Source organism: Sander vitreus, chromosome 3, assembly GCF_031162955.1.
Source record: "Sander vitreus isolate 19-12246 chromosome 3, sanVit1, whole genome shotgun sequence".
Lineage (NCBI taxonomy): Eukaryota > Metazoa > Chordata > Actinopteri > Perciformes > Percidae > Sander > Sander vitreus.
This window is the reverse complement of record NC_135857.1, coordinates 9,241,951-9,258,672: the sequence shown is the minus strand read 5'-3', so window position 1 is coordinate 9,258,672 and position 16,722 is coordinate 9,241,951. Positions and strand designations below refer to the sequence as shown.

The 16,722-nt window shown below is 41.1% G+C and overlaps 1 protein-coding gene across 5 annotated transcripts in view; it reads right to left on the bottom strand.

The window, feature by feature from the left end:
- The window catches only part of bcl9l (bcl9 like), a 44,283-nt gene that overhangs the window by 18,065 nt on the left and 9,496 nt on the right, over window positions 1-16,722 (bottom strand). The window contains exon 1 of one of the 5 annotated variants that reach the window (XM_078245900.1): window positions 14,888-14,906. The exons of the other annotated variants lie outside the window; for them this stretch is intronic. The gene's annotated coding sequence lies outside the window, so the exon portion shown is untranslated. Of the gene's footprint in view, window positions 1-14,887; window positions 14,907-16,722 lie in introns of those variants that run through there. 5 annotated transcript variants of the gene reach the window in all.

The following is a 16,722-nucleotide window of genomic DNA, read 5'->3' as shown; positions in this document are numbered from 1 at the left end:
AGTGCTTAATTATGGTGACATTTAAATAATGAATTAAATCAAAGTGGCTGCTATGCAATTAATCTGCAATAAGATCAAGCTTGTAAAATCGAAGTTAATGTCCCTTAAGGGAGGTGTTCTCGCTCTCCCTCCCCCCCCTTACCCGGTCACACTGTTTCTGCCAAAGCAGGTTGGATCTTTCATTTTCAGTCGAGCTTTTGTTTTCATGTTGACAAGGTTGCAGATCTCCAGCTGGCCTAACAGACTGCAGAACAATGGTTCAACAACTTATATTATTTATGAAATATGTTGCTCTCATGTATTTGTATCTGTGGGTCCAACGATGCTAATTGCATTTCTTCACCAGATCATTTAAGCCCTTTAACATAAGACAGATATGATATAGAGGTAAAAATGACCAACATCTGACGTGAAAACTAGACGTGAAAGTCTGAAATCCTGGGGGTAGACATAATGGATGGATAGTAAGATCCAAGTCTCACTGTGCAAAAGAGCATGCTGAAACAGTTTGGAAATGTACAAACCCTTGTTTAGCTTGTTTTGTAAGCACACTGGCTCCTATGACTAATCACGCATCACGCATACTGACAAACAGCTGAACAATTACTGAGAAAACACATGAAAAAGTAGCCATGTTATCACTATATTCGACATGTATGATTCCAGTGAATCATTTCCAGGGAGAAACGTGCTGTCTCCACTTAGAGACTATTTTTTACAGAGGACTGATAGAGAGCTTTGTCACAGGGTGCAACCACAATCACATGAAGCTCAACATCAGACAACCAATGAGGTGCTGGTGGACTACCAGAGGAACAGGAGGGCCCTGTCCTGGTTGTCATCCAGGGAGAGGAAGTGAAGAGGGTGGACTCATGCTAGAGGATGGATATCCGAACCGAGCCCGATCACATCAGCGCGATAAGGCATTTTTAGGGCCGGGTTTGGTTACTGCTCTGTCGGACGAGGGCCGGGCCCGGACAGAAAAATGTGGCCCCGATCCGCACTCTTAACTCATGCAAGTACCTTGGGGTCCAAATCAATAAAAAGCTGGATTGGACTCACAACACTGAAGCCCTTTCAGGAAGGGACAGAGCAGACATTTGTGCAGACAACACATTCTCACCCCCAGTGCGTCAACAAGCGACGCTCGGTCAGGTGCCTTTGGGGTTTGTTACTGACGCAAAAAGTCTCCTTAAGCGGCTAGCCCTTTGGCGTCATATTTAGACGCGCTTGGTCAGGACTCTTGCCGTTGCTTTTCGACGCTCTGGGTCGGGACGTACGTTTAACTGACATGCGGCACAAGAACGGGTCAGTTAAGCGTGATTTATACTTCTGCGTAAAATCTAGGCCGTGGAGACATGGACATCGCCGGACCCTACGCCGTAGCCTGACATGCACCTCTCGGAAAAACGTGGCTTGGTAGCGTTGGATTTCCCCCGACTCATCTCCTGCTTCTCCTTCTCCATAAACAATATGAAATCAAGGAGAGGGTTAAACTTTCCTGCTACACATTTCCCACCGTGGTCAGAAAGAACAGGGGAGACATTGTTTCTCCCACTACGCCGAGCCGTCACTCTCTCCGAAGCTCACTCGCTCTACCACACACTACCCACACACATGCCGGCCCTGCTATTCTCTTAAAGAGATCGATGCACACACCAACGCACAAGTATAAACTTCAGGCCACTTACGTAGGCTACGCCGAAAGCTCTGCGTGGAGCCTCTGCACAACCATAAATCAAGCTTTAGGTTTGGGTGAAGAGGATACATACTCTCGGCGAGGCACTTCCCTGGTTATTATTATGATGAAGAGGGAGTTGCTTTAGGATAGAACGATCTGGACCTGCAACCTGTAGTTTCCAACTCCGAAAACAAGCAAATACGCCTGAAAATGTCTTTCTGTGGAGTAAAGAAATCAAATAATGAATAGGGCCGATGTTTAAACAGGTTTGATGAAACTTGAAAAAGGAGCTAAACCACATTCTCTTACCAACACAACAAAGTAAAAATGAATGAAAATGATTTACAAAACATGTTGTGATCTTCAGTATGAAACGGTGCCTGAACTGAAAGAATTACATACATACATGTATGTGTATATATATATATATACATATATATATATATATATATATATATATATATATATATATATATATATATATATATATATACATATATATATATATACATACATACATACATACATACATACATACATACACACACACACATATATATATTTAAAATTAAATGATTTATTAAAAATGTAATAACTTATAACAATAACTTATTTCACCAGTAAATTCCTGTTAACGACAAAAACAAAACCACTGGATGGGAAAAGGGTATTTTACAATTACTTTGAATGCAGCACGAGGCTGGCGAGGCGAGGCTGAGTCTGTGTTGTTCTTCAGACAACGGCAGCTACAGTCTGGTGTTACAGTCCTCTCCAGTGAAACACAGACACACTTTTACACAGTTTAGCTGTCAGCATTTTAACCGCGTTTACTCCAGCTGCTAGCTAACGGTAGGCTAACGTTACCTGCTGTCGAATGTAGTGTTAACTAACTAGCGTGCCGTGCGGCGATGTTTCGGTTCCCTCCAACGTCCGTTTTCGGAGCATCAGAGAGAAGCGCAGAAGGCATTTAAGTGGCACCTCAATAAGGCACCGACATCCGCGTTGCTATTCGGTCCGGTAGATAACGGCCGTATTAGCACCGGGTCTCGGACCCCCCCCCCCGCAAATAAAAACTCTTCGGATCTACACGATTCACGTGGATGACATTTTCACATTCAAAACGGCGATTTTCGCCGAAAAGCGACTAGTTTGCAGGTATGTAACTTTAAGTTTAAAGTCATTCAGCCCTTCATTACAATGCAATTCAAAATGTTTTGAATGAGCACAGATTTAAATCACACACATTTATGACACAGCCTTCATAATAACGCTTTTGAAAAATAACTGCTTCAAAAGCCTGTTTAGACTGCATAGCCTATACTGTATAACTAGGCTACCTACTCAATGAGAAACTGTTTCGGAACAAGCTGCGTAGAAGAAGAGACCAGGGGCCTGTTACAAACCAGAATTACTGAAAGTACGTCCACATTAAGAGGTTTTAAATTAGTAAACGCATCTTTTTCTCTCCGTTTTAGCCCTTCATCAAGACTAAAACATTCATTTTACACAATTTACACACTCATTTATTTAATAATTGCTTCAAGCATTTAAACTAAGTTTTGTGTGGGAGTTTGTAACATTCCAAAATCTTAATTTTGACCTAAAGATTTTCTTTTTTTTTTACTGCAAATGCATATCGGTTTCAAATATCAGTTATCGGTTTCATTAACTACTAATAACCAGTATCAGTATCGGTCGATCCCTACTGCCTTCGCATTAATCCTTTCTGCAAATGAATCAAAAAATCCCTGGGGGTGTCTTTAACCATGTGTTTATTGCACAAGTTGATATACAAGTATACATACTGCGATGACGACACAGCTCCTCCCACTGTGCAGTGTTTGGTGTTTTTAGCCCCAAACGTCGCCTTCCAGGCAGCGCGGCAATGGTTATGTTTTAAGGGTTAAGTTGAGGGTTAGCTGCCTGGAAGGCGACGTTGGAGGCTTAAAACACCATCGGGCCCACCGTGCACACAGCGTCTGTCTCCATAAAGGAGAGAAGACGGCTGGCGAAATACACAAGTTCACGAAAGGTTGGCATCTATCTCGTGAACACCTTTACACAATCACACATTAAAAAGTGCTATACAAATATTTTATATTCTGAATACAACGTTGAGTCCCGACCCGACTCTTAGCAAACAAGCGATTGCGCCGGCTTTAGAAAGTTAACTAGTCGCAAGTTTGCGGTAAAATGCAGTCGGGTTGTCGAGGTCAAAACACTATATGTAGCAGCTGTGAATCAAATAAACGTATTATAAATAATGTTATGTCATTTTTTACTCTTACACTGAATGTTTGCTGCTTAAATCCAGATGAGTATTGAAAAGTATTTTCCGAAGACTGAAAAAGGCACGTGTTGAGGATGAGGACCAGCCTGAACCGGAGGTATCAGTCTGAAACAGAGCTGAACAATCCGACCAGTGGAATTAGTTATGTTATTAATTTGTTTACAATATTTTCAGGCTTCAACCAGTGAAAGACAGGGTCAGGGAGGGAAAGGGATTAGGCATTGAAGTAGGAGAGGAGGACAGCATCCAACAGCGTGTCCTCAGTTTTTGGTACTTGATTGTTACGAAAATAAGTATCCCCCCCCCCCTCCCCCCACCACAAATTGCTTTCTAATCTGTGGGAAACACTGCTACCTGATACCTAGCTCTGTATTCGACCGTCATGTGAGAATGTCAACAAAAAAGTCTGTCTGAGCGGCTATAAAGTGTACACTCAGTGGACTGATACTGACTGCCTGGAATACTGTCCATCTCTGAAAAACTACACTTTTAGCTCAAGCTAAAGTCACTAATACAACAAATCACACCTTCAGGAAGGTTATTATGTTCCATTTGTGTTGCAACGGTTTTTAAAGAGGCGTTTATTCAACATTATGGCCATCTTGCAAAGTCTGTGTGCTGTTGAATTATATTGAGCCGTACTGAGGCGTTTCTAATATTTATTATACATTCTCCTCAAGTTTTAGGATTGCAAGCCAATATGAATAGCTCACACACAAGAAGACAAATACAGAAATCTCTCAACTAAAGTAAACAAAACTGTTCTAACTTTGGCAGAACATTTAAAGTCCATGTAGGACCAAATGGCTCAAAGTTAAAAGTTGCTTGCAAAAATGGGCCTTTAAAGTCCCGCCTGCATGTTCCATAGCAGCCTGTGTTGTGCAGCAGTGCTACAAGAAACGGCAATGAGGAGAAAAAGGGTTGCCAGCTTACTTAAATTTCCAGTTTTTCTCCCACCGCTAACTGTAAAAATCAGTCCCTCCAGTATTCCGCGATGTTAGCGATCGCAACAATTCACGCAAATTCAACCAATCACCTAGCCTGACAAGCCAGACCCACATCAAGATGTTGGGTCTGGGAACTCACCATTGGCAGGGCTCAATCCCAGGGGCGGGATAAACGGTTGTCTTTCAAATTCCCTCTGCACGCAATAGGATAGCGCTACAACCAACCAGAGGAACGAAGAAGGTAGCGGAGCTAGTTCATAGATTAAACTTTTGCCGTATCCTGTCGGCAAAACTCTGAACACATCTTCCTTTTTTAAGAATGACTTCAGTGCCGTTCTTTGTTCTTTTCTCAAAGAAAAGCTTAACTCCAAGTCTTCTAGAAGACCGCCGTTCCCAGCAGCTGCAGCCATAAGCCCGCCCACCGACTCTATACACGATGTGATTGGCCTGACTAGAGTTTGGTTTTTCCAGCTCGCAAGCCAACGGAGAGTGCCTAGCCTGGCTGCAAATTAAATTTGCTGTCGCTAGGGTGCGTCGAGATTTCTAGGCTACCAATCACCGTGAATTCGGTGCGACTCGCAATTTTGACCAATCACCGCAAATTTGACCAATAACCAGAGTTTCCCGCGACTTCAACCAACCACAGCAGTCCCACGTGCCAGACTTTGCGTCAGTATGTGACGCTGAGAGCCACTGACCAAGCGGGAGTGAGAACGGGGTGACGTAACACACGTACGTCGCCCAATTCATGTCCTTGTTTCTACTATGAAGACGAGACGTGTGTCATCTTCATTTCACAACATCTCACATTTACCAACAAAACGTACAGCGAAAGACCGTCCTGCCAACCTGTATACATTTTAACTTCAACGTACACTGTAACGATTTTTCATTCACGGTGGATGCAGGAAAAACCGGAGAAGAGACGTACACGATGACCTAAATTGTGGACAGCTGCACTCGTTATTGTAGGTGCAATGATAAGTTAAAGTCCAATAAGTGCTTTGTCAAACCGTATTAACCTGTGTCCCATCCCAGGTTAGGAAATTAACTAACAATGAAAAGATCAACAAGCCATTGACAGAAATTTTTTAATTTGATTCATTCAATAAATTATTATTTTTTGTCTTAAATCCACCAGCCATTTTCATATTATACCAACATTTGCAGCATCCTGAGCCTTTCTGGTAAGGTTACTAGGAACCAGAGTAGTTCTATTCTGCCCAAAACAAGTATACCAAAAATATTCTTTTTCCTTCTTTGTCTCTCGCAACTTCATTGCAACAAAAATACAAAAGACATTGCAACTTTTATCGAAATTTTTTACCCACAAAATCAGGCATTTTGGGCCGCAACAATCTCAAAAAAAGGCCGCGAAATCCTGGAGGGACTGAAAAATGGTCTCTCCAACTGAGGCAGGAGAGATAACCACTGTTTGCTGGGATCAAATAGGCTGTTGCCTTTGGTTGCAACAAAAAAAATATTTATTTATTATTATTATTTTAGTAATCGAGTATTCTACCAATTATTCCATCGATTAATCGGATAAGAAATACTTTTGCTCTATAGTTAACAGCAATAGTAAATATACAAAAGAGAGGTTTCTTTTTTTCGAAAAAGGAAAATTGTTATTGCCTAAACTGCATACAATAACAGGGATAGATGCTATTTTTAAGCACTGGCCACATGGGCCACCAAGCCCCTTATTCTGTTGGCCAAAGTACATTTTTGGTGGCCCCCTCTTTCCCCTTTTTGTCTCTGGCTCTTTACACTGGATATGCAAAAGAGCTGTTCACTAAGCCCAGATACATGTGACTGCACAAAGCTTACAGCAGGGCTTAGGGCTGTCCCAAACGATTATTTTTTAAACGATTAATCTAGCGATTATTTTTTCGATCAGTCGACTAATCTATGGATTCATTTTTCGATTAATCTAACGATTCATTTTTCAATTAGCGATTATTTTCCCATTGCTCAATTATTAACAATTTACACAAAACTAATTTCAATAAGGTTCAAATCTCTATTTATTGAAATTGTTTAACACTGCACTGTTCAAGTAAAATGAATTTGTAGTGCAACCTGAAGCCAAAATAAAGTCACTTTCAGGAGGAATACAAAAATAAAAACTTAAAGTAAACAGAGCAAGTGCAAAAAGTATTTGCTTTGCTGTCTTAAAATCCATTTCAACATCAACAAAAATACATTAAACGGTTCAAAAAAAAAATTCTGGTAACAGTGCTCACTCTAACATTAATACACTAAAGTCACTAACATTAATAAAACTGGTTGTGCTTTTGGATAGGGGTGCGCCAGTCAGATACTCAGGATTGGTATCAATACGAACTGTAATAATTGAACCAACTAAAATGCAAAGGAATGTAAACAACAAAGACTTTTTAGTGCAAACTGCATAATGACACAAACCTTTAACAATAAACTTGGTGACTGCCCTGTTGTCAACATTGAACTAATGGAGAACTAACTTAAGTGCAAAGGAATGGAATTGAAGTGCCTTGTTGCTGAAAGGTGCTGTAGAAATAAAGTTGCCTTGCCTTACAACCTCAGCCTGTCAGTCAGTCACCAGGGCACAGAAACCACTGTTGTGCCTGCATGTCTCAGGAGGAAGCGTCACCGCAAACGCTTTCGGCTCGCCATTAATATCATATCGCAGCAAACGCTGTCTGTTTGTCAGTTTTGAAAACTGTAACCACACTTGAAACCACTTTATCAGCATTACAGAGACTCTCTGGGACTTCAACATGCAGAGCCGACGTATTTCTCCCGCACCTCTGCGCGCGCACGTGTCTGTGTGTCTGTGTCGAAGCTCCGCTGTCTGTCAATATGCAGACTGGACAGATAAGCTTGCGCTTACGCGCTCAGATGCTTTTTTTATTTATTTTTTGACCCGACGTAGTTCAGGCGGCAGGCTGGCGGCCGCCTAAACTGCAAAGTGCTGCGGGAAACCCTGCTATTTTTAGATTTACAGGCGAGTGACGCTCATAGACAGTTAAAGAAACGCGACGCATCGACGCAAATTATTTGTGTCGACGCATTTACGTAATCGATGACGTAAATCGTGCCAGTTCTAATTAAGACGGATTCCACAGAGCCCTACATTAAGTCAGTGCTAAAAGCTAACTGGAGATTTGAAAGTATGACTAACGCTTCGTCTGGGCTTCCAACGAGCCGCCCCGCGGTAAATGTAGTTTTAAAAAACGTCTTAAAATACATAAAGAAATAATTCCTAGAGGCTTAGGCCTGGTGGGGGGCAACTTAGGCCGGGTGGGCCACCAGGCTTGCAATACACTGGGGGGAAACCCTGGAGATGATGTAGCATTGGTGCCCTGCTATGGTGGTAAGCTAGTTCGATTTTACAATAGACACACTGTACAGAGTTTTCTGGGGGTTTTTTTGCCGCTTAAAATGATCCACAGTGGCGTCAGCCCGTTGTGCGCTGATAATAAACATCTGTGGGAAAACAGTGAGTGCTACAACGTTAGTTAATTAAACAAAGCTTCGAGGCAAAGAATTTTCATTGAGGATTTTTTAGTAATCAAATTATTCCAGTTACTCAAGGAAGCGGTTCAGCCCCAATTACCTTACACAAACCAAAGCATCATGTATTTATGATGATTTCTTAATGCCAATGTTCATGATATATGCACCATAGATATGTCTATATATATGTGCACAGTGTCACCATCTAGTTAAGAGAATCCAGTCCAACTGACACCTGCTGATTCCGTGGAGGAATGTTTCTATAATCATCAAATCAGCATGTGACAGAGAGCCAGCAGAGAAATTGAAAACAAAAATATATGAGGGCTGTTGTGAATATTATGTTCACACCCTGATGTCTTGTTGTTTTCTGTAAGTATGTGAAATACTTCGGAAGCCTTTAACCAAACATGTTGCAGAGATCAGCTGGCCATAGGGGAGCTGTTATTCCATCAACAAATGTGTCGGGGCATAAAATGTTCTCCATTTCCTGTTCCTCATTTGACATTTTCACTTTCATGAAAGTTGTTTGGGAAACAAATTCAATTTAGCATCTGGACCTTGTCCACATGCATCCAATCTGTTGCTCCACACAAATTAGAGAAATAATCCAATGAGTAGAATGGAGAAATCCATAGCACATGGCCTTTGCATATAAAGCCAACTCATTTAGGGCCATGTTAGTACATATACACACACAAAGCAGCAGGCCAACGCACACAAACACACGGCCCTACATTGCTTCAACATCAATGGAAACAAACATCACTTCTCTCAGATAGGCCTGAAGGTTTGATACATAATTTAAAATAATTTGTCAAAAAAGCTATTTGCCTTAGGGGCGGCCTATAGCTCACCTGGTAGAGCACGGTGTTTTTCGGCTGACCATCCAGGGATGTTGTATATTAAGAGAACTCGTGGATGATTTAACCTAGGTCAGTGGTACAGCAACTATAATACAGGTCAGAATTGATGTGCTGTGTGTGCTGTGTGTGTATCTACGTTAAGAGGTTGAGCTATTTAGTCCCAGTGGGTCACACAGTACTCTGTATTTTTAGAGCGAGCTGGTATTAATAGACCCAGAGAGCCCTGGGAAGTCGGGGCCAACAGTAAGAACAAAATACGAGGCAGAGTCCAAACACAGATGCCACAGTGGTGCTCTGTGGGTCGACACCAGTAAACACTGTGGCCAAAGTGTTTAACGGTACTGATGAATGAATAATGTGTGTGACGCAGGAGCGCGCGGAGTTACACAGAGATGCACAGTGCTAGCTAACAAACAGCAGTTGCGCATGGCGCCAGTCGAAATGATTCCAATGTGCTTGGCCACCTTGCTGTCTAACTTAGGACGAGGCCGCGGCTAACACAATATGTGTGACTGTTAACACAAAAATACCTCTGTGAAGGACTATTCTGAAAGTTAAAACACGTCCTTGCAGGGTCTACCAAGTCCTGCTTCAGTTTTTTTATCAAATATTATGGTGATCTAACAGGACAGCCACTTCCAACATTCATGTCAGGTTCACCAGTCTGAGGTCCTTTATCAAGGTTCAAGAGGCATCACATATGTATGATAGAGAATGCTATCAGCTGTAAATGGTTGAGTATTGAACACTTTTATGCAACAGGCACCAAAACATGAAAATTATGTTAAAAACACTGTTGGGAGTACTGTAACAGTATTATAGTGATTTCTCCAGGGGCAGGGGGAGCACGACTGATAGGAGCAACAATAGCCGCTTTCCGACCGGAGGGATTTTTGCAGTTCCTAGAAGAGAACAGAGAACAGAGAACATAAAATTCTAGGAATTTTATGTTCTCTGTTCTCTTTTTTTGCTCTCTTTTTTTCTCCTGTTCCGACTGGACCAATTTGGGGATTTTTAAGTTCCTCTGGCCGCAGTTCCTGTAACTCCTTCAGCTCCTACTTCAGGGCAGGATCTTTTCGCTGTTCCCTTTTCTGCAAAGGAACCTAGGTCAACGAGGGTCAGGTTTCCGGTACAGACAGACCAACAACGGGACAATTTTAACATTTTTGCCATCTTATTCATCACTAAATTCACTTCAGACAACGTTTTAGGCGATAAATTAACTGTTTACATTTCGAATGTAGGCAGTCTTGCAAAAATTTATGCCGAATTGACAATTTGCGTCAAAGTTTTCGGAGTTGAGAAGCTTGTTGACTCGCAGGCCAGCCGTCACACACACACACACACACACACACACACACACACACACACACACACACACACACACACACACACACACACACACACACACACACACACACACACACACACACACACACACACACACACACACACACACACGGGGGAGAGAGAGATACTCGTTTCTCTTCGGGAGACTTGTTTAAATTATGACATATGCTATAGATTTAGTATTTAGTTTATACTTTTTTTGGTGCATTTGTTTTCTGATTTTAACGCTATAAAGACCGCTGCCGTGCTTACATCACTCCCTTACCCCTCCTATAGTCCCTATGGCCACTTGGCCAGTGCGAATGCAAATGGCAAAAACGGTTTTGGGGGAAGTGTAGTTAGTAGATCTGTTTAGAAGTGGACTTTCCCTATAACTAAGTTTCTGTTAACTACTTGGTCGGAAAACGGCTTATGCAACGCAATGTTTTTTAAACTTTAGTCCTATCACCTATATCCAAACAATGTCAGGCAACAATACAAATACTCCTTCTCATTCATATTTGCCATTTGTTTTCTAGTCTTTACTGCAAATTCTCACCACCAAAAAAGGCATAGATTTCACTCAACCATATTATGCAATATTTCCAAACTTGTCTGGTCCAGCTAGCATTCTCCAGAATACTTTCCAAGAAATACTTTTTTTTTTAGAGAACCTGTGTTGAGACATTCACTACAGAAAAAATAAATAGTAAACTTGTTGTTATTAGAGAGTGATAAGAAAGTCTTTATGCTGAGTTGCAGTTTCAAATAGAATGCATTCAGGACTTTAAGAAAGCTCAGTTTTACACACACAATCCTGAGTGGGATCCGCTCCAAAACGTAACAGGTTCTACTTTGGCCCATGCTACACCCTTCCAGCGGGAATCATGAAAATCTGGCCAGTAGATTTTCCGTAGTCCTGCTGACCAACAGACAAACCAAACTGAAAACATGACCTTCTTGGTGGAGGTAATTACTAGCAAAATCATGTCACTTTTTGTCTTTCATTTTCAGTTATGCATTATTTACAGTTCAAATGGATTAACTATAGATATGTGTTTTAGTAATTAATACAAGTATTAATGTAAACATATTTGTTGCTGTGCTACAGAATTTGTGCCACCAAAAATTCAACCTCCTTAGCTCAAGTGCTGCTTTCTGAAAACATTAACATACAGCTCTGGGAAATACAAACCTGCTCAAATGAAGCAAACATCACACCTCTGATGGGGATTTTCCTCGTCGGTTTCATGTTACACACATGTGAAGTGGGCTATGGGGCTGTTGCAGTTAGAGATGGTCCGATACCATTTTTTGCTTTCCGATACCGATTACGATACCTGAACTTGCGTATCGGCCGATACCGAGTACTGATCCGATACCAGTGTGTCATATATTTTATTATGTTTTATGTTTTAACAACTGTATACTACTATCCCTGTATGGATGGGATATGATTTCTATCTTTGTTGTCGGTCTGGCTCAGGTTAAACTCTTTGTGAAACATGAATGCCACAGAACGTTCTTTTATTCTGCAGTTTGACAGTCAGTTATAACGGAAAAAGAACATAAATAAACTACTTAACGTAGATTTTCTTTAGGGCTTTATTACATGGGATCGGATCGGTGCATAAACTCCAGTACTTCCCGATACCGATACCAGTGTTTTAGGCAGTATAGGAGCCGATACCGATACTGGTATCGGTATCGGTACATCTCTAGTTGCAGTGACTCACTTCATGTCCACACGCAAAGGTTTCAAACAAGCCCAAAATTGTCACCCTTATCACCGAGTTAGACATGCTGTATATTTTAGTTTCTGCTGCTGAATCTACCTGCGTGCCATCTTTAATAAATGAATCAACCTTTAAGTGGACCATGACAAATTCTATGAAATGTGTCGGACACGGACGGCTTCGAACCCTGTTATGTCAGAATGTAGAAATAACCATGCTACACCATGACCACATTGAAGCTACTGTGAGAGAACAGGTTGATTGGGATGCACTGCGATAACACAAAATATAGTGCAATTAAATGAGGCGGGGGGGGGACTGTCTTATGAACATAAATATGAGTTTTTAAGTCACTGGTTGGGTTCCTTCGTACCTTCCATTTGAAATTACCAAAACTACAGTGTGCAGTAGTAATGTAGCTGAACACATACCAACAATTGGACCTACTGTACAATCCTTGGTTTTTCCAGCTCGCAAGCCAATGGATGGTTTTCAAATTACATTTGCTGCCGCTAGGGTGTGTCTAAATTTCTAGGCTACCTGTTGATGGTATAAAGAGTTTAATACATCCAAGTACTGTCACAGACTCCTGTGGTTTAAATCCCAGCTGCATATTAAAAAAGTATGGTCGAGCTGTTGTACATAAACTATATAATACTATAGTAGAAAAACTCAACCTCAGTGAGAATTGTCTGAAATTTATTACCAGATCTTTTTTTCTGTAATCAAACATCACAAGTGACTAGGGCTGCAGCTATCGATTATTTTAGCAATCGAGTATTCTACCGATTATTCTATCGATTAATCGGATAAGAAATACTTTTCTTTTATTTAAGAGCAATAATAAACAATAGTTTGGTTACATTTTTGGAAAAAAGCAACATTAGTATTGCCTACATTGCTTACAATATCATATCTCAAAAAACTAAACACATTAAGTGCATTTAAGTGCCATATTACATTGTTTTTTTAAAGATTTTTTTCTTCAAATGATATCAACCTCAAACTAAGGCATACATTAAACATACATAAACATTACAGTTAAGTTGTGCAACTTAACTTTCAGAACTACAAGTTTCATCCTGAGACTGATCTGTATATAGGCCAATATGTAAATATTAGTTATACTCAACCTATTTTCATTTATACATTTGATTATGTGAGAGAGAGAGAGAGAGAGAGCGAGAGAGCGAGAGAGAGAGAGAGAGAGAGAATGGTGCACAACAATCAGCTGTTTTTCCGAAGTCAACATGTCAGCTCTTTAGATCAGATTGCGGTCACCACTACATATTTTCTTGTCTTTGATTTAGCTAGTTGTTGTGTTTGGTGTAGTTTCATCGTCCATACGACTCTGCGATTTACTTTTGTCCGCTTCGTGGAATAGATGATTAAGTTTGACTCGATGTTTTCTGTTGAGATGTTGAAGCATTGACGTCGTGCTATTATTGTGGTAAGCTAGTTCGATTTTGCAGTAGGCACACTGTAGCCTACCGAGTTTTCGTTTTAATTACGTTCGATCCGATTCCAAACTTTGGACACTTTCTGTCGTTTTCTCCAGCCTCTCTCTTCTCTTAGCCCCTCACTATTTACGCTCTGGCATCGCCAGCAGCAGACTGAGCAGCGTCTGGTGTGCGACAGTAATAATGATCCGTGCGGAAACACCGCCCGTCAGCGATACAACGTTGGTAACATTGATTTAACGAAGCTTCGAGGAAAGTCATTTTGCATCGAGGATTTTTTGTAATCGAGTTATTCCAGGAATCGTTTCAGCCCTACGAGTGACATACATGAAATCTATAGTGAGCCGTTTTTGACTGAATTCAAATTGCTGCACTACATCTGTGAGAAGAAAAGACACACAGTTGAAATGGTTCTCAACAGGGATGATGGCAGGTGAGCTCTGCTGGGTTTAAAGATGTTGAATCAGCTATCGAGACCCCGCCAACTTTCACTCATGGAAAACCGACTGACACCAATAATATCAAACTGCTTCCAAGTGATCAGTCATCAGCACATTTTGAGTGATTATTGGTGCCAGCAGCCCTTAAATTATAACCGTCAGACTCGCTTTGATAAATGCACCTTCAGATTTTGCATGCTTCCATTGGACAAAAAAAAAATGTTTTTTCCCCTCATGGGTCTCTTAATCTCACACTTAATTGGAAAGCACCAACCATCCATGTCTGATAAAATATAAGACCATGAACTGAAAAACTACTGCCCATCTGGGGGAAATGACTTAGTGGAAGGAAATGGTGTAGTGTGAATGTTTCTTGCACAGAGGCAGTAGATTCAAATACATACCTTTTAAGAGAGAAGTCTATACTGTATTTGTAAGCTGTCAGAGGCTGTAGGCATGGAAAGGACACAACTGGAACTTGTTCAAAAGTCTTGCAAGCGGAAAAAAAAAAAAAAAACCTGCATGTTTGGCATTTTTTGGTCAGAGTGGGCCTGCATACGAGGAAACCCTGTTCATGGATTATTGACCACATTCAACCCCGTTGCCATATCTATTTCTTGCTTTTTATAGACCTTACCATAACTTTTTTTCTCTTCCCTTCCCCCTTTCCTTCAACCACACGCTTGTGCTCTTCTCCCAACATGCACTCTGTTTTTCTGCAGCCTGGTGTTGTAGGAATGTATTAGTCTGCAAGCATAACAAGAGGTTACTGCAGGTCAGCATTCATTTCAATAAACATCTAAAAAAAATTTTACTTTTGGGGGAAGTGAATCCACAAACTCTGTTTACAGGTCTGTGATGTGCATAGCTGCCTTCTCTGCCACTCACAATTCAGTCTGCTCATAGCACTTGTTGGGGGGTAAAGTGCAGTGCATTGTGGGACAGTGCACACTGCACAGGTGACAGCCAACAAAAGAAAATCAGCACACTATGGGGGTTGTGGAGGGTTGCTGTGGCAACAAAACATGTCACGGGGCTGAGTAAATATAGGCAAACCAGTAGGCGATGTGCACAGAGAAGGGCCTGCAACAGAGGAAAGGCCACCAGAGGGGAAAAAAAAGAAAAAGTGAGACATTTGTGAAGAGCTCAAAGCATTATGGTATGTTGATGTAACAGGCCTCTCTAAAACAGCAGGGGTGGGACTCGCCAGAGGCCCCACGATTCGATATTATCACGATACAATATTATTGCGATATTAAAACATATTGCGATATTCTGCAAACTTCAAATGATGTCCCCAAAAGGAAACTTTGTCCAACATCCGTTTTATCTCAATTCTAATTCATCTCACGGCAATGTTCCGTCTAGTGGGCTGAAAAAAAGCTATTTATTTTATTCATTATTCTAGTACCAAAACTTTAAATTATCATGTGCAATTGATACTTCATGGTATCTCAATATTTCCCCAAGGCCAAGTATTAATCTTTCATTATATAAATTGCACATGAGAATTGAACTTTTTGGCTATTTTGTTAATTAATTACAATTGATAAATACATTTGAAGTGAGATGAACAAACACACATTTATATTTTTGGCATAAAACAGATGTTGACAATTTCTTTCCTCCCTTTGGGGACATAATTTGAAGTTGGGGGGAAAAAAAAGGTAATAAATTGCAATAGGTTTAAAATCACAATCATTTCGTATCGTGATATCGTATCGTGGGCCCTCTGGCGATTCCCACCCCTATAGGCATAGAATTGTGGGCAAAACAGGATTTGTTGGCTATTCCAGACAAACGCTGCTAAAGATCTCCTCAACAGGCTGAACATTAGGGGTAAGAAGACTGTAGGCACCTAGTCCGTGGCTTTAACTGAGCTCAGGGACAGGGAAGTACTGGGATCGTTTTTGTACAGAGGGTCAAGGGTTGTATCCTTTCCAACACATTCTGGGAAAAAAGCCAACTAGAGCAAGGAAAAAAGACCAATCTGCAGCCTCGGAACAGACAAGAGGCAGGCATTACGGCACAGAAGCAGTAGGCTGATGGACAGAAGCCATTCGGTGTCAAACTGAACACACACCAGTCCACCCAAGCGAGGACGCCAATCAGATACAGCGTGTGGCTTTTCCCTCGGGTCAATGTTGTTGTTTTTTTTTTTTTACGTTTTACAGAACTAAAAAAGTGTAACGCCAGGATCAGACTTTTTGCTGTGTCTTGGACGGAAGAGTGGTAACACTACTAGAATGACACCGACCAGCCCCGGGCCGATCATGCGCAAGTTCATAGGTCGATGCTTTCAGGAGGAGCGGCAGCCTCTCACAAACTCACGAAAATCTTTAAAGTGGCCACATTGCGCTCATTTTCAGGTTCATAATTGTATTTTGAGGTTGTACCAGAATAGGTTTATATGGTTTAATTTTCAAAAAACACCATCTTTTTGTTGTACTGCACATTGCTGCAGCTCCTCTT